Here is a 19059-nt window from a genome sequence, read left to right as displayed (position 1 = left end):
GTTTATTATAATTTTATATTGCCATTGAATTTAGGCTATTGCTGTGTTATTTTAATTTTGATTAAATATCGTAAATCTAAATTATTTTTAAATAGTGTCTCAAAGCGTGAAATTTGACTTCTTTTAACTTTGTATAAAACTGAGAATGTTCTTTTACAAATATGCAATAAAATATATATAACAAATTATTTGTTAAGCTTGAGATAATTAGAATAGGCACATATTATGTGTACAAAATAATGTTTTAAACGGTAACATTGAAACATATACTGACCATATCATGCTATGTATATTACACTCTATCGTACAACGCAACGAATTAATAACAATAAAGAGTATGAATATAAATCCAAGTGTAAGCAAAGGAAAGCTAACGACATCTTAAAAGCTCGAATCCCTTACGAGCACATTAAAGTTATGTAAATCCTGACAAGTTAAATTATGGACCCGAGGATAAGCTTGTAAAAAAGACTAGCCATTCTTCTTCTGTGACGGAGTGAAAATTTGACGTTGAATAACTATTGGAATAATATAGTATTTAATATCGTAAAATAATTATTAATACAAAGATTGAACTTAGAAAAAAATTCTTCGATCCGGCCGGATTCGAACCGACTTTTAGCAAACCGCTATGCCAACTGAGCCACGAAACGAACCAGCGGACCTCACGAATTTTTCTATGTGCTTGTTGTCGGATCTTTGTATTTGGTTTTCAACGACTTTTTAGCCGTAGCGCCATCTATGAAAAATCTCTGAAAGTATTTCGTCAGTGTTAAGTGTGCGATTTTTACATTAATAATTATAACAAACTAGTGGAGTAATTTCACAAAATATAATTGAACATCAATTTCATAAAAAAAATTATCGTCAAATAAATTAATGTAATTGAATAAACTAATGACTCCTCCATAACTCGTCGTGAAGAGGCTTGTATTCGCATTTGTTTTTGATTACCAGCCTAGTTTCTGTTATGTTATTTTTTGTGATTATTTCCACTAGGCTACCAGTAGGCGGTCTCTGTTCTCCATTAATCCATTTCTCAAACAACTCGACAACATCCACCAACGGCGTAAATGTAGTAGTGTCACATTTTGTCATCCATTTCCTATTGAACTTAGTATCTAATATTTTTGGCAGAATTGCGACAGTGACACTATTTTCTGGCATGCCTGCATTCTTGGAACCTAAAGATCGAGTCAGTGCGTGGACTGCAGCTTTTGACATGTCATATCCAATCATCATAGGGCCGCTTGTGAGCGCTGATTTAGCTCCTGGTAAGGTCAGTAGTCCTCCTGGTTGGAGGAATTTGCTGGATACAGAAGCAGCGATAGTTGAAGGCCATACAGATTGCTTCCAAGTAATTTCGGCTTGCTTAGACAAATCTTTTGCTGCGTTGCCGACCCCCCAGCCGCCTGCGACGCAAAGCACTGCGTTAAGCTGGAAATTTGATTGAATGCATTATCATTATGCTATAATATCTATAATAATAATGAATAATAACGCTCACACTCAACATAGCCCGCACTAGGGGAACCATGTGTTGCGGGTGCCATGGACACACACATAGACAACCACAAATTACACCCAAACTCACGAGAGAAATAAATGTAGGCCATACAAATATTTCTCTCGGCCCGCGAATCGAACCTGCGTGGTAGTCCAGCATGGTAACCGCTCGACCACGTAGGCAGTTTACCGATAGACACCTTACGCGATTAACCTCTGACGCATAAAGAGCGGAGATATACCTACTGTTTTTAATTTATGAAATATAAGTGCGCACATAAGACCTCCATCTCACGCGATGGAAAGTGACGATTAGGTCGACGATGGAACATGCACACCTAAATAATGCCTATTCACTGTCGCCTTGAAAAGAACCAAGACATAAAGTAGGAACAAGTCTACAGGCAGGGAATTCCACTCCATAGCCGTTCGCCATATAAATGTGGAAGCGTAACGCTTAGTGCGAATCTTTGGAATATCCACAACATAGGGGTGGAACCCAAGTCTACGCCTAGTCCCCCAGTGATGGAAAGGGGAACACGGAATTAAATCGTGTAATTCCACCGCACACCCTCCGTGATATACCCTGTAAAATACCGATAAGCAGGCAACTTTACGACGGTGTTCAAATTTCTACCCTGGTTCAACCCTGGTTCTTAGTTACGTTTGATGAACATATGTTCGGCTGTTTAAACATCGTCAGCTCTTTATCCTGTTTTGTGTAGGGGTTTGAGTCAGAAAATGAATGTGTATATTACCTTTTTAAGACTTGCGTGGTTATTCACTAAATGATTATCACTAGTAACAGGTTTCTTACCACGGTATAACTTCTTTTTATTTTCCCGATATTTCGGAACGGTTGCACGCTCCATGGTCACGGGTTGACTGGACGGCGGCAGATGACAGCTTTATGGGCAGACATATCTGTCTACCCTCTTGCGCTACAGCGCAATAAAAAAGAAGTTATACCGTGGTAAGAAACCTGTTACTAGTGATAATCATTTAGTGTATATTACCACTAGTCATATAGATTTTAAATTTAGTATATAATGAAAATCAGATGATATTACTACAGATAATATAATACTACACTAGTACAGATACCCAATCTCATACAAAGAAATGCCACACTCCTTTCGAACGCTTGTTTTGATTCTTAACGTTGATCAATAGATGGCACCAAGTAAACTCGCGATGCGATTATAATAATATTCGAAAAGGCCAACAGATGGCAGCAATTACGTTCTTGTCAAGGTTGTTGCTCTTATATTATTTATGTAATTTAGATCCGTAAAATTTATGCCATTTTATTCTTATTATGATTGATATTAAATTGACCACGATAACTAAGTTTGTTTATTAGATTAGTTTAATTCGTCGAAGAACTAAAATAATTTCAATAATCGCACAAAATTATAAGTACAAGCAAGAATAAAAATTGATGAAATGCAAATTCAGAACGCATCTGAAGATAAACTTTTTATATTGACTAATGATTGACTAGTAAAAAAAAATAGTGATGCGTTCCGAAACGCGATTCGTCATAAGTAGTTAATATATAAATATTATTAATCCGTTGGTATAATTTGTTCTTATCATTTATTGACAAGTATAATTTTGTTTTATTGAATTATTTTAATTTGTCTAAGAACTAAAATAATTTCGTTAACCACATAAAATTATAATACAAAGAAGAAGGAAATGTATGTGGTGTAAATTCAGACCGCAACTAAACTTATTTTTTTCAAATTTTCATTTTAATAACTTCAATTTCAATTCCTTGGATTAAATTGTACTGTAATAAACTGAAAAGAAACAAAACATGAGCGAGAAACACTGATTAGTTCAACTGTTTTTCTTTCATCTATTTCGCTCGGCAGCAAAGTTGTTTTGCGTCTCGTGTCTTGAAACCCTCGCTACGCTCAGGATTCAATCTAGAATCCTTCGTTTGCTCAAGTTTCAATACAAGCACTCGCGCCAAACAACAACCTTGTAACCTTCCATAATATGACTATTAATTGAACATTCCTAAAATGTTGTTAAAAAGTTTTGCATTCTCTTTTATATTTTATACTTCTTATTTAGTATGACGTAATCTAAATTTTCGAGATTCAGGACTTCAAATTTTCGAGATTCAATACTTCATATTATTTAACCGACTTCAAAAAAGGAGGTGGTTCTCAATTCGAATGTATTTGTTTTTATACGAATGTTACGCGATAACTTTTCAACCGATTTTGGTTATTCTTTTTTTGTTGGAAAGAGGGTACCTCTGTAGTGGTCCCATTTAAATTTGAAGAAAATAATCCATCTCTATGGGTGACAAACTAGGGAACGAATCCGGTTTCGAGAACACGATTTCATAAAACTTGGCAAATAGATTTAATTCCACGAATTTTTGAGGTCGGTTTTTTAAACTGAGATTATAATAAATTCTGTTTTTCTTTATGAGGGCTGTAGCTATACAAGTTTATTTTATAATACACTCTAAATAAAACTCCAAAAGATATTTCTAAACGAAGAACATGTTACGGTTATTATAAAACCTTTGCCAAATATTTTTTTTAATTTGTTTGCCGCCATAACATCTGTCAACTCACTTGTTGTCATTCTTGTCTATGTAAAATTCTAAAGATACGTTTTTTATTGAATAAAGTTTAATAATTCTAAACAATAACTCGTAATTGCTCTAGAAAATAATAATAACAGAACATAATACGAGCTTTCCAAATTATATTTTTCCAATTTTTAGAGAAATTTTCCGGAAAAATTGCCACAATTTAATACCGAGGGTTTTCCAAATTTTAATTTAAGTTTATCATTTTCAAATATGTGTACACTGTGTCACCGGATATAACGTGAAGGAAAACATTTTTCATAAATGTCAGAGAAAGTTTACAAAAGTCCCTGTTCAGTTAATCACACGTCAAGCTTGATACATTGGACTGTGGACCGTTTTCAAGTAAGACCTTTCGTTAGAGGCATTTAATAGGGTTGAATTTAAATATGAATTTCTTGACTCTGTTCATACATTTTAAATTTCAACATACAACTAGTATATAAATAAATAATAATAAATATAAATAACGCACACACTCAACATAGCCCCCGCACTAGGGAAACCCTGTGTCGCAGGTGCCACGGACACACACATAGACAACCATAAATTACACCCAAACTCACGAGAGAAATAAATGTAGGCCATACAAATATGTCTCCCCGCCCGGGAATCGAACCTGGAACCTCTGCGTGGCAGTCCGGTATGGTAACCGTTCGCCCACGGAGGCAGTTTAAATATGATAAATTTATATAAAATGATAAATCGATGCCTTACTTTTTCAAACTCGTATCTCCTGAAGAGTCATTATTCAGGAGATGGAAAAACTTTGTATTTATTTTAAATTTGATTTCACGGGTGTTAATTTGGATGCTTTACTTCAAGAATAGGTAAAAGCCAGTGTGTGAATATGAAGGAAATGTGATGTGAAATCATCCTGCAATATTTGTATACACAATCCATTTTTTCCATTTCAGTAACTTTGCGCTTTAAGATAAGAGTTTGAGAAAGTAAGGCGACGAAATTATTCATAAAGAACCTAAAGGCACACCGACAGTTAATTGGAGAAATCATAGAAATACAATATCTACTTAAATACACGTGATATTCGCGTGATACAAAACAAAGTATACTATTGGTAGGTGGTATACAAATCACACTTATTATAGGGGCACCGCATTACCGCAAGTCCCGCGAAAATGTAGACAGAAAATACTTGTATTGAATATTTTTCTTACTCGGAAATGGAACTATTTTTTTTACCTGTTGAATGACATGACGCATCCGTGGCCGTGACGTGCTGGTCTGCCATGCAGAGGTCTCGGGTTCGATTCCAGAGCCGCCGAGCTGGGTAAAATATTTGTAAGACCTACATTAATTTCAGTCGTGAGTTTGGGTGTAATTTGTGGTTTTCTATGTGTGCGTGTTTGTGTGTGTCCATGGCATCTGCGACTCAAGGTTTATCCATTGTGTGGGTTATTTATTTATTATTTATCTAGATTAAAAAATACGTACATCTTAAGAACAATTACGTGCCGTTCAAATTTGTCTTTAAAAAAAACTGATTTTCCCAACACTTGATTTATTGGTGAAAATTACACTTAATCGATAACTGACTGACTTCCCGATTCCCGGACCGACGCATCGCTCTTTACAAGTGCCAATGTCTGAGTCGATTTCAGTTTTACTCAAAATATATAACTTGCTCATTTGCATTACGGAAAAATACGGCAATAAAATGTATCAACCCTTGCAAAATGACCGTATTAGGTTGGGTTATAACAGTGCCAGCGTTAAAAATACTTACTTATTGATGACTTTACCATAATCTCAGTCAGCCGTGACTATGAGACCTTAAATGGACCTGAAACGTTGCTTTGTTTGAAAAACAAATAGACGCGATTTAGATCCGAAATTAGAACTTTTTTATTTAAAAAAAACCAACCTCAAAAGTTCTTATTATCATCTATTTGCCAAGTTTTAGTGAAAACAGTTACCGGAAAGTGCGCGAAACCGGATTCTAGTTTAGACATCTAGTTTGCCACTTTTCTTCCTCCTAGCGTCGTATACCTCATTACTGAGGGTCGTGACTCCCTCGCGGAAACAAGCTCCGTTGACAAAGCTGTGCCATCTGTGGCGGTCTTTGGCATAGTGGAGCACATCATGGAGACCCATGCCGAAAGCCGCACAAACTTGGTCGGACCATCTTATGGGACAGCGACCCCTGAGACGTTTACCGTCGATCCGTCCGGTGATCATTAGTTGTTCGAGGTTGTATCCTTCTTTCCTCACAATTTGACCAAAAAAATTAAGTATCTTACGTAGACATAAGGTAGACAGTCTGGTCTAGACGTTAAGTCCCGCAAAATTGAGTCGTTTGTGCGAATATCAGTCCAACGGACTCTCAACATATTCCACACTGGAACGCGTCATTGCGCTCACGTTGTCACCTTTAGAAGTAGAATATTTTCCTCAAATTTAAATGGGATCAATACTGGGGTACCTTCTTTCCAATAAAAAAAGTATCATCAAACTCGGTTAACAAAAGCCGGAGTAATCGTAAACATACAAAAAAATCGAATTGAAAACCTCCTCCTTATTTGAAGACGGTTAAAATGTTTTCATTTCCACCGTGTAACTATCACGAAAACCTAAAAACTAAATGATTTTCTTACTTTTTCTCCATTTAAAGCATGATCTAATTCACCAATAACATATTCCTCCTGCTTTATCCACGAATAGTCTCTAGGCACATTGATGCAGAAGTTTGCATTATTGTTTTGTATCATGTCTACACTTGCGACCCAATAATTTAAATCTTTAAAGTGCTCTACACAGGCTGAGCCTAGGGCACCGCGACCTCCGAAGACGACGATCCTCCCGATGGCACAGGCCCAAGCTGGCGTCAGTAAATTCGTCATTTCACCACATACAGTTTTGCAGTAATAAAATAAAAGAATATTTCACAATTCCACGTTAAAAGTTCTTTCTGCTAATCTTATAAGTCTACACTTGTAAAAGCAAGTACTGTTGTAGGATCTTCCGCAAAATTCCCAAATTTCTATCCTTGTGACATTCAAGGACGTCATAATAATCAAGTAGTAACACTCCAAGGAGATTGATTTGTGTTTTATTTTGGGAGCAACAAAAGTTTCATCTGAAGATTTAATATTCCTTGATCTTATATTATAATGTCTGAAAGACATTTCCTTATTATGATATTATAAGTTTCCCCCTTAGGGCGCGTTCCCATTATGTCGTGATGACAGATAGTCGTGCAGTTTAAAGTGTCGTGGCATGTATATTCAATGCAGTTTTACCTTAGTATACTAAATACTAAATCTATGTTTCAACACGATTAACTGTCGTTTACGAGTTTTTTGACGTTTCGACAGATAATCGTAGCTACTACTGTCGTATATTTTTATTTATCATTGTCTGCACGTGCACCGATAAAATGTTGCCATGATCTAGAGGGAACAGCTAGACACGACATTCGTTCGACGATGAAATAAACGTCTACGACATAGTCACGGCGAGTAATTGTGATATGGGAACAGATAGATAAATAAAAAGTTAGGACATAATGGGAACGCGCCCTAATACTTTTTTACCCTCTAAGACAGGGTTTCTCAACCTGTGGTCCATAGACCCCTAAGGGATTCGCGTAGTGAACGCTGGGGGTACATGGCGAGCCTACATAATATAATGCATTAATATAAAAATTGGTGTAAAATGTGAGGCTTTGAAGACTATTCATTATTGGAGCACGCGGGATATACGTTAATGCAACCCGAGAGCCTTTTTTCCATCTTTTCAGAAAAAGTCTGTATGCTCTTTGAAATTTTGAAAGGGGTCCATGACTAGACCAAGGTTAAGAAGACCTGCTCCAAGGTTCCCCGTTTTAAAAACAAGTCAAAAGCCTCGAGAGTGGCTAAACGCAAACCGCGAAAAGCTTGGCCTGCTGGAGAAATAAGAAAAACAAATTAAATAAATAACTTGAACCAAAATTTGAAAATACAAAGCAGTGTACACCTATTGGATAGTCAATAAAGTTACCATATCGGCTCGTTGAAACCAATTTAAGGAGCCCAAACATGATAGTTCTCTGTAAATATTTTAGGTAAGTTAATTAGTTAGTAGTCGTAATTTGGTTTTTTTATTTCTCTAGCAGGCCAAGCTTTTCGCGGTTAGCGTTTAGCCACTCTCGAGGCTTTTTGACTTGTTTTTAAAATGGTTTAGTTATGGACCCCTTTCAAAATTTAAAAGATATTAACGAACAAAGAGAAAACAACGCACTGCTATTAGATAATTTATTGAAGAAAAATATCTCCGAATGGAATTCCATTATGTCATCGACCTCGAGCAGGCGGCGATAAGTGTAAACAAGATCATATTTCCTAAAAAAAATATCTATCGCTTTTATCCTTTTCCAAGAAAAGTTACAGCTTAGAGCTAAACTAAAATGTTGGTTTATGGTTTGGAAACAACAAATGTATGCAATTCAGATCCGAAAAAAATGTTCAATTTCCAACGGAAGTTCATATTTATATCGTATTGTTGGTGAATGATCACCATCATGTCATTTATATCGCCTTTGAACTCAATGGTCTTGCTGGAGGTGACGGAGGATGAGGTTAGAGATATAATTAGAAGTTTCCGTAACTGTGCGGTCGGCTGGGACGGGATACCTACCAAACTTTTAAAATCTTCTTGCCCTACTTTAACGCCGATAATAACATATATTTGCAATCTCGCAATAACTACAGGCGCATTTCCTAACGCCCTTAAAAAAGCTATAGTACACCCTATATATAAAAGTGGAGACAGAGACAATGTCGATAATTTCAGACCTATCTCGGTCTTACCAGCCCTTTCTAAAATTCTAGAGAAAATTTTGAACCGTAGTCTGGTTAGCTTCCTAGAGACCAACAACATCATCTCCAATAACCAATTTGGCTTTAGAAGGGGTCGATGCACCGAGGATGCCATAGGTTCTCTAGTAGAACATGCTGTCAAGGAAATAGATGAAAAGCAAAAATGCCTTGGCATTTTCTTGGACCTCTCAAAGGCGTTTGACACCGTCTCTGTCCCACTACTACTAAATAAACTAGAAGCTGTGGGTGTTAGGGGGAAAGTTCACAACATATTTGCCGATTATTTGTCAAATCGAACTCAATGTACTAAAATCGGCACCTACATAAGCCAGCAAGAAACTATAGAGTACGGAGTGCCGCAAGGGAGTATTCTCGACCCTACGTTGTTCCAGGTTTACCTAAACGAATTGTGCAGTATGACTATTCCACAATGTCGTATCTTTGCTTACGCTGATGATACGGCATTAATCGTCTCTGGGAGTGGCTGGGCCGACACGGTTGCTTCTGCAGAATCTGCATTCAGGTTGGTTATGGAATGGCTTAATAATAACCTACTTACACTGAACGTAGAGAAATTTATTACGCTGGCTACAAGACGCGCTGCCCATCCCGCTGAAGGCTCTATTGAAATCCGTGCTCATACCTGCACCAGCGAGTCGTCTGTTTGTAACTGCCCCTCCCTGACTAGAACCAATTGCATTAAGTATCTGGGTGTCTTTTTAGATGAGAGCTTCAATTGGTATGATCAAGTGCAATCTGTAGCCGGAAGAATACGTAGGCTTATCTTCGTTTTTAAAAAATTACGTAATTCTGCGGACCGAAAAATTTTAGATACTGTATCGGCTCTATGTACTCCTCTCCTATCTTACTGTATTCCAATTTGGGGAGGTACCTATAAAACGTCATTTATAAATTTAGAGCGAGCGCAAAGGGCGGTGCTCAAGGTGATGCTCAGGAAACCGTACAGATATCCCACCTCACAACTTTATGTGGACGCTAATGTACTCACTGTAAGAAAGACATTTATCCTTCGATCCTGTTTACGTCAACATTCGTCTCTCCCATTGAGAGCTGATTTCCCACCCACCAGACGACTTAGACCAGTCTGTCCTGCAGTACACTGCCGTACTACCTTTGCCAAGAGACAGTTTCCTTCATTGAGTGCTAGACTTTACAACAAACTAAATAATACTCTACAATTTCATAGAGTCAATAAATTTGAGTGTAAAAATAAAATAAGTACTTGACTATTAGCACTTGAATATGATGAAACAGAACAAATATTGGTATAGCTCGTTTTACGTCAATCGTATCCAATTAAAACTCTAGATAGGTAACACTCTTGTTCGCTCCAAATGTCATTATCACTCACGAAGAAACGCACAAACGCTCACACAAACACGCATGCACACACACAAACACACACACACACACACACACACACACACACACACACACACACACACACGCACGCACGCACACACACACACACTCCCAACGCATGTACATACGCATTTTTACTCTCTCACATTCACCTTATTACATCCATTATGTATAACTTTAATCATTAACCTTAAGTCTTTTGTTTGTTTTCTTTTTCTCTCTGTAATATTCTCTATACTGCACCATAAATATGCTTGTAAACTTGTTAAATAACCGAACCACTGTCTTTCATAACACAGGTTAGCCTAGCTTGAAAGTCAGGGGACAGATAACCTTGAGTCAATTACTAACAAGCCAAACATGGTAAACTAGCTCTTATTTAGTTATAATACACCATTACTTGTAAAAGGCTTAAATTAAATAAATTATTATTATTATTATTTATGACTTTTATGTAGAGTCGCTTTAAACGTATATATATATATATATATATATATATATATATATATATATATATATGTATCAGTAGAGCTCCTTGTGAAAGAGTTCGTCCAGGGAAATACTGACACCTTACCTATTTCTGCTGCCAAGCAGTAATGTTAGCAATGCTGTGTTTCGGTTTTGACGAGAAGGGTTTTTACTGGGAAATTACAGGCGCATGGGACTTGTCAACTTTTGTCTCTTTGCGATTTAAAGCTCTGAGTGACATTGCAACTACTACGGACAGGCGTGTCGCATAACACCAGGCGCCCGACTTGTTCATCCTGTCTTTGTCATTATAAAAAAAAAAGAAAATTGTGTTGTAATTGTACTTCTGCCTCTTGAAAAACGTAAATAATCTGAAATCTTATAATAATAACCAAGTATTTCCGACTCCTTGTCCCAGTTTTAATAACAATGTAACTTAAACTAATGTTAATAACAGTTGGGTATATTTTAAATATACACAACTGTATAGGTGGACTTACCGGTAGAATGGCACGAGGCACAGCTGCTTGAAACCGAATGCTTCATTCATCGCAGAGTTCAATTTGTTCACGGATGCCATTCGGGCTGCTTCGTATATAGCCGATCCAGGAGTTAGGGCAACTCTTTAGTAGATACTCTTTTATAGTAAAAAAACAATCTTTACATGCCTCAAGAAACATATTATTAAAGGCACTACGGAAGCGCGGCAACCTAATAGCACCCTATACGCGTTATTTATTGGACGCGCAGTGCGCCAAACTCACGCAGCATACGTGAAGAAGTACTGGTAATATGCCTTGAAAGCCTTGACCTGATCGCTACAACGTACAAACCATTGTACCAACATGTTATAGTACACAGCCTATCCCAGTGCTCCCGCTCAATGTACAAATTATCATTTAGGTCGTCGACAGTCTGTGGAAGGGGAGAGCGTCCTCATTTGCAGAAACGGACGTTAAAATCTTGAAATAACAAAGTTATTTTCTTGTTCGTATTAGAATTTCGTGCTTTATGATGATTTGTAAATAATAAATTAGTGTGGCAAAGGTCTAAATATCTCATTAGGATAGTGCAAATCCTCAGTCATTTTACTTGTCATTTACACATGGTTGTGATTTTTCTGAAGATGGAATTGAATTTTATGTTTGATAAATAAATTTAAAATGTGTGATAATATGGAAAAGCCTACATTTATAAAAAGGAAATGTGGAACAATATTGTTACACTCAGGTTATCAGTTCTATAAGCAAAAAATATAATTTTGTTTTGATATTTTGTTATTCTCGTTCAGTGTACTTATTATATAACGTCACGATAGGAGCATAAGGAAGTATTAGTCCTCGTGCTCCTACCAATAGGAGCACCCAGTAGAAGCATGAGGAAACGGCCAGAAAAAGTCTTGGTGTAGTTTTTTTTCAATATTGAAGGGCAATCAAAGCTCTTTTGATACAATTCCATAATCAGGAAATGAAACTATTTTTCCGGATTTAAATTGCGTATATTTGTATAACAAACCGCTACGTTTCGGGCCCTTTACAGGTCCCGAGGTCACGGTCATTTACTGAGGTGGTACAGTCTTCAACCAGTTATGTCTAATATTAATGCTAATCACCCTATTTTTTTACTATAGTTACAATAGTTATTAATTAAATACCATATTTTTAATTTTACAAAGAAAACATTCCAATTTACGCTACATTAAGATTTATAAATTATTTTATTGAATGAATTTTAATTAAGTTCAATTTATTATTAAATTATAATAGAAATTAGAATAAACTAAAACATATTAATTAGTACTGCAGTCTTATGTCTGTTTGGGATTTTCATCAGAGGAAACACTGGATCCTGGGTGGTACGGAGAAACCATCTTCCCTGTTGAAATTAGGATGTTTTTTAATTTCAATGGCCTCTCGCAGCATCCTGGGCAGATAACGGACTTCTTTTGCAAGGACCTGGCGTTTGTCAAACTTCATTGAATGTGTAGGTTTATCCATGACATGCTCGCAGACTGCAGACTTGTTTACGCGACGCTGTTTGACATGAGCTATATGTTCTTTGACGTGGGTACACATACTTCGCTTCGAATGTCCGATATAAGAGAGACTGCACTCACAGTCAAGCTTGTAAACTCCTGCATCCTGTAAGGGGATGTTACATTTCACGGGTCTCAGGAACTGAGAAATCTTCCTCATGGGCTTGAAATAGGTCTTGATAAATGTACGCCTGAGAAGTCTTCCGATCTTGTCTGTAACACCTCTCACGTAAGGTAAAATGGCAGGTCTTCGCTCGACTGTTGGTGGTTTCACACGGGGCCTGCGGCATTGGCGTGGAATCTTCAACTTATTCGGATGTAGGTCTTGCTTTATATGCTGAAGTTCCCTTGCCAGATGATTACTGTCAGGCGTGCATCTATCAAAACCTATTTCAAGCCCCTGAGGAAGATTTCCTAGTTCCTGAGACCCGTGAAATGTAACATCCCCTTACAGGATGCAGGAGTTTAAAAGCTTGACTATGAGTGTGGTCTCTCTTATTTTGGACAAACGAAGCGAAGTATTTGTACCCGCGTCAAAGAACATATAGCTTATATCAAACACCGTCGCGTAAACAAGTCTGCAGTCTGCGAGCATGTCATGGATAAACCTACACATTCAATGAAGTTTGACAAACCCCAGGTCCTCGCAAAAGAAGTCCGTTATCTACCCAGGATGCTACGAGAGGCCATTGAAATTAAAAAACATCCTAATTTCAACAGGGAAAATAGTTTCTCCGTACCACCAGTTTGGGATCCAGTATTTTCTCTGATGAAAAATCCCAAACAGACATAAGACTGCAGTACTAATTAATATGTTTTAGTTTAATCTAATTTCTATTATTAATAAATAACAAAATGAACTTAATAAAAATTCATACAATAAAATAATTTGTAAAACTTAATGTACCTAGCGTAAATTGGAATGTCTTCTTTGTAAAATTAAAAATAAGATATTTAATTAATAAGTATTGTAACTGTAGTGAAAAAATATTTTTTCACTACAGTTACAATAGGTTAAACAAGGTTTGCATTAATATTAGACATAACTGATTGAAGACTGTACCACCTCAGTCAACCGTGACCTCGGGACCTGTAAAGGGCCCGAAGCGTAGCGGTTTATTAGAAAAAACAAATATACGCGATTTAAATCCGAAAAAATAGTTTCATTTCCTATGTGTAACAATCGCGAAAACCTAAGAACTCGATAATTCCATAACTAGTTTATTAACCTTGAAATATTCTTTTAGCGTCACCAAAATTAATGAATTCACGATTTTACAGAGGTCTTTAACCTCTCACGTTTTGCAACCATTGAATATAACCCACGTATTGGTTTTAACATTGAAATAACGACTTTTTAGCTCTTTTGTTAGGGGTGATAATGGATTTTGCTGTGTCATCCCTCGATCACCCCTCGTGTTACGTCATAATCTGTGTGTTTGGCTATTTAGCTTGTGATAAAATTCAAAGCTGCCAATGTTTTAGTAAATTATCTACCAGTTTCTTTATTTAAATAACTGGGTATTTTATTATTGTTGGTATATTAATTAGTGGTCCCGATGAGTAAAGGTAGTTCCACGTATAATTCCTCCGGGACCTACCGTGGAAACGATAATTGGATAAGGCGGTTCACACACGGTGATGCTGGTCATAGCCATGTGCGACACTACGAGTTCAGTGTAGCTTTGTATTCACTATAAATATGACACGCGACTAAGGTAAGTCGCCCATTGAGGGGACGGCACGGCCGGGAATTTTAGTTGAAATTTCAATTGTAGTGGTCATAACCGTTCACGCGATGCGCTCCTCCTACCGCAAAATGGTGGCTATTTGGTTTTGCAAATTAGAAGAGCATTCAGTTTAAATACAAGTTTTTATAAATAAAAATTATTATTCTGCTATGCTAAATAAATCCTCCGTACTACCAACAAAAACATCTCAAATAAAATGCAGTAATACACCGCAAATCCTGCACTTAAAAAGCACTAATTAAATTTTTGGTGTACTTGGATAAATATGATAATATTCCGTTTGAGTGGTTCTAACGTTTACCATGAAATTACTCCTTAAAGTATATTCAGTATAGTTTATGAACATTTATATTCAGGGTAAACTTAAAAAACGCTACTTACGGTATGTTTTCAATAAATAAACACCGAAATCACCAGCCCAAACAATAACACACACGGTTGTCGTGACGTATTTTTGAAGTTGTTTATTTTTTTTAAATAAACTGTAAAATAAATAATAAAAGACCCAGGCATTAAAAACTTTATGGTTTGCTAAAGTAGTTACCGAAATAGCAATTAATATTAGTTCTCTTACTTGTTATAACGTGATATCCGATAAATCGGTATAAAATCATCACCGGCACCTCTAGGTGTGGTATGCGTCTACGGCTCCATGTATCGCGTGTGCGGGTATCTAGAAAAACAAAGCTGCGGTAAGCTTAGGGATACCGAGCTGGCAGTTTGCGGATTACCTCGGAAGCCATCGGGGATGCTTCAGCATTTGTCAACCAAAATCTTTTCCTTCTTAGTGGCAGTAGAACTCCTTGTCTTGAAAGAGTTCGCCAGCAAATTACTGCCAACTTGCCTATTTCTGCCGCCAAGCAGTAATGTGAGCATTACTGTGTTCCGGTTTTGAAGAGTAAGAGTGCTAGTGAAATTACAGGTACATGGGACTTGTCAACTAATGTCACAGGGTGATGTGCGCAGTGGCAGTGCCCGTCAGATCTTTGCGATTTAAAGCTCTGAGTGGCACTGCAACTGTTGTGGATAGGCGTGTCGCTTACCACCAGGCGCACGACTTGTTTGTCCCATCACTTGGTATCATAAAAAAATATTAGAATAAGGTTCTCTTCTTCGTCAGCAAGACTTCTACTTCTTCTTCAGCTTTTAGTCACCCACTGCTGAGTGTACGTCTCCTAATTTGCACGTCTTTAGTCGTGGGCCATTTGCCACACATGCATCCAGGTTCCTTCGCAACTCCAACGGTTCTGGTACCATTTCTCGGTTTTCAATTTAGCAAGACTACAATCTTTAAATATACAACGTAATGAACAAGCTTGTACCGTTACAGACGATCTGAACAAAGATTAGGCGCGAGCACGGTACAGCACGACAGCCGTCAGTGTGCGCTTGCACGTAGGAATGCCGAAGGGTCCTTTGCGATGCCGTCTCGTCAATGGGCGTTGAGCCTTAACGCGTTGATGCGTGACTCCGCGACTTGCACGCGATGTCGTTTTGTCATACGCCCGAAAGGCTATGTAGCATAAACCGGAGTAGGCATAATCGTGCAATTTCTATTCAGGAAAGTCTTTGTACTGTGAAGGAGCATCACTAGTATTTAAAGTTAAAAATGCGGGCCAAGTCGTACTTTTAATGTCGTAATATTGTGCTCGTACTGCATTATTCCAGAAAATAAGTACATTAAAAACGTTAGAATATAAGAGTTATCTACATTAATAACATCTGGGTAATTCTTATTAAAACTTTTATATTAAAATGTTTTCGTTTTTTATTTAATTTTACGTCAAACGTATGCTCTTTTACTTCTTATCGTACCGATGGTATACAGGGTCATTTTTAAAATACTAACAATCTCACAGGCTTTTGTTACTAACATCATAAACAACAACTATTGTTCTATGACTTTTTTCAAAATATAATAAATGTACCAAAAATAAACTTTTAAGTTTTTTTTGTACTATCTGATAGTTTTTATACCTGTATTTGGCAGAATAGGTTCAAACGTGCTTCAAGCGTCCTCCGCGATGACTCTGACCCTTCATCCTGAACAGAGTTTTCAACGTTAGCAATCTTTTTAAATCTGTTAATTTTTGTTTCAAAGTAACATGTGATGAATTATATGCCATCGTGATCAAATTTACACAAAACAGAGGACTGTATCAATAGGGTTTGGGTAGGTGCTATCAAAGCGTGAGCAAGACCAAAGAGAATGTACTTACGGTTTAATTAAAGTTTAAAGGACACAAGGAAGCAATAACTCAGCAGATGGACTAGCCAGAAAAGGGTCGGAGACGGACGCTGTAGGACTAGAACCCATAGTGTCCCTCCCCTACCGATGGTCAAGAACAACTACACACAAAGGTACAAAATCTTCACATAATAATACATGGACCACCCTTGCGAGGCGAGGGAAGCACTCCCAACGCTCATTGCCAGTCTATCTCGAATATTAATTAAACTTAAAAGGCAAGGGCTTCGCACTCTAACTGCCGCCCTAACGGGTCATGGTCCATACAATAAACACCTTTTCAATTTAGGTATCACAAACAGCCCTCTGTGCAGAGCGTGCATGGCGGGGGAGGACACGGCTGCGCACATCCTACTACAGTGCTCCGGCGTGGCCAACTACAGGGCGAAGTACCTTGGAGCGCCAAGGTCGCTCCCCGAAGTCTTCAGCAAACCGAGGAGGCTGCTGAGATTCCTGGAGGAGCTTGGATGGCACGAGTAGGACCCTGCACCCACCACATGCCAAATAGGCGCCGTGACGTCGAGTTGCGGATACCAGCCCGTTACACCAAGTACCAAGTACGTTTTATTTAACAAACAACGAACAGCTAACAACTAAAACAGAAACCTCAGTAATGACTTTTGAGGACTTTTAGTAATGACCGTGATTGAGACTAGTTAAAACTAAAAAATATTCCACCTCTAAGGGTGTTAATGGTAATGCCTCCCCTATTTTAACACTCTTAGGGTCGTATTCTAGGACTCTATTCAATGCTCAAGTCAGGATTGCACTGGCAATACAAGCACTGGAAATACGACCCTAACGGCAGGGACTTGAGTATGATATCAAGTGCTTTAAACCATACTCAAATCCTAACTTGAGCTTTAATAAAGCTCTTGAAAGTCTAACCAAAAAACAATTAACTGCATTACTACAATGCGATGACCCAAATATACTCACAAATACATGAATAAGCATGTTACAGGAATCGTTGAAAAAAATACTACTATTGTAAACATCCCTAAATCCAGGCGAATTATTAAGCCATGAGTTACTCTAGGTATATTACAATGCATCAGGAACAGAAATAAGATGCAAAGAAAGTTGTGCGCTGATTCTAATGACCAAATTTTAAATATCAGCTATAGACGATACCGTAATTATATCAATAATCTTATTAAGAAGTTAAAACGGAAATACGAGAGAGAGCAGCTTGCTAAAAGTCACAAAAATCCAAGACTGTTATGGAAATGCATAAATAATATAGCTAATTATAAGCCGAAGGGTAAGTCAAATGTACAATTACCTAAATTAAAACAATCTCGTTCTGAGTCTGTTAATTTTGTGAATAATTATTTTGTGAATGCAGGTTAAGAACTGACTGAGAAAATTCTTACAGTAAATACTCAGAAGACTACTAATGTTGACAACATAGACAAAAAAGCGCATGATAAATTTTAGAAAAATTATTAGACTTGTAAATTACTTAAATAAAAAAGTTATTGCCAACTCGCAGTTTGGCTTTAGACATGGGTTTCGACTGAAGATGCAATAACTGCGCTTACTTCTGAAATAACAAAATAATTAGACAATGGTAATTAGCAGTCTTTTTAGATTTGAAAAAAGCCTTTGATACCTTCTCCGTTCCCATTCTTGTGCACAGGCTTGAAAGAATTGGGATTCGAGGCTTCCCATTGCAACTTTTTATAGATTACTTAAATGAACGGAAACAGTGCGTAAATGAGTAACGGCCTTTGGGTTAGGATTCATAAGTGTAATGTAAATGATCTGGTATCAAGCTGCTCCTGTTCATATATCAATAGAGTTACTCATACTAAATACTTGGGAGTTCTGGTTGATCAACGGCTGTCTTGTTATTAACACTTGTAACAAGTTATGGGTAGACTAAGAAAACTAAACTGGGTTTTTAAATGGCTTAGACTTGTAGCAGGAGAATACCTTTTAAATAAAGTATACATTGCACTAGCTCAGTCGGTTCTGTGTTATTGCAATCCTGTTTGGGGTGGCACTGTTAAGACGAAGTTCCTTGAGTTGGAAAGGGCACAAAGATCCCTAATTAAAGTGATGTACTTTCTACCGTATAAATTCTCCACTGAGGAATTGTATAAGCATGTTAATCTCTTATCTATTAGAAAACTATATGTTTTATATTGAATTCTGAGGTTACAAAAAACTTTAACATTTGGCTATAAAATATTCAACAAAATAAGAAATCGTGCCGTTGCCTCTGCCAT

General features: G+C 37.2%; 1 pseudogene; it reads right to left on the bottom strand.

The window, feature by feature from the left end:
* Positions 1-894: 894 nt before the first annotated feature.
* LOC113231497 overlaps positions 895-19059 on the bottom strand; it is a 23593-nt pseudogene continuing 5428 nt past the window's right edge.

This window comes from Hyposmocoma kahamanoa, unplaced genomic scaffold (assembly GCF_003589595.1).
Source record: "Hyposmocoma kahamanoa isolate Upper Pololo Valley unplaced genomic scaffold, ASM358959v1 65, whole genome shotgun sequence".
Taxonomy (NCBI): domain Eukaryota; kingdom Metazoa; phylum Arthropoda; class Insecta; order Lepidoptera; family Cosmopterigidae; genus Hyposmocoma; species Hyposmocoma kahamanoa.
Note: the sequence above shows the minus strand (reverse complement) of the source record. Positions and strands in the feature narration are given on the sequence as shown.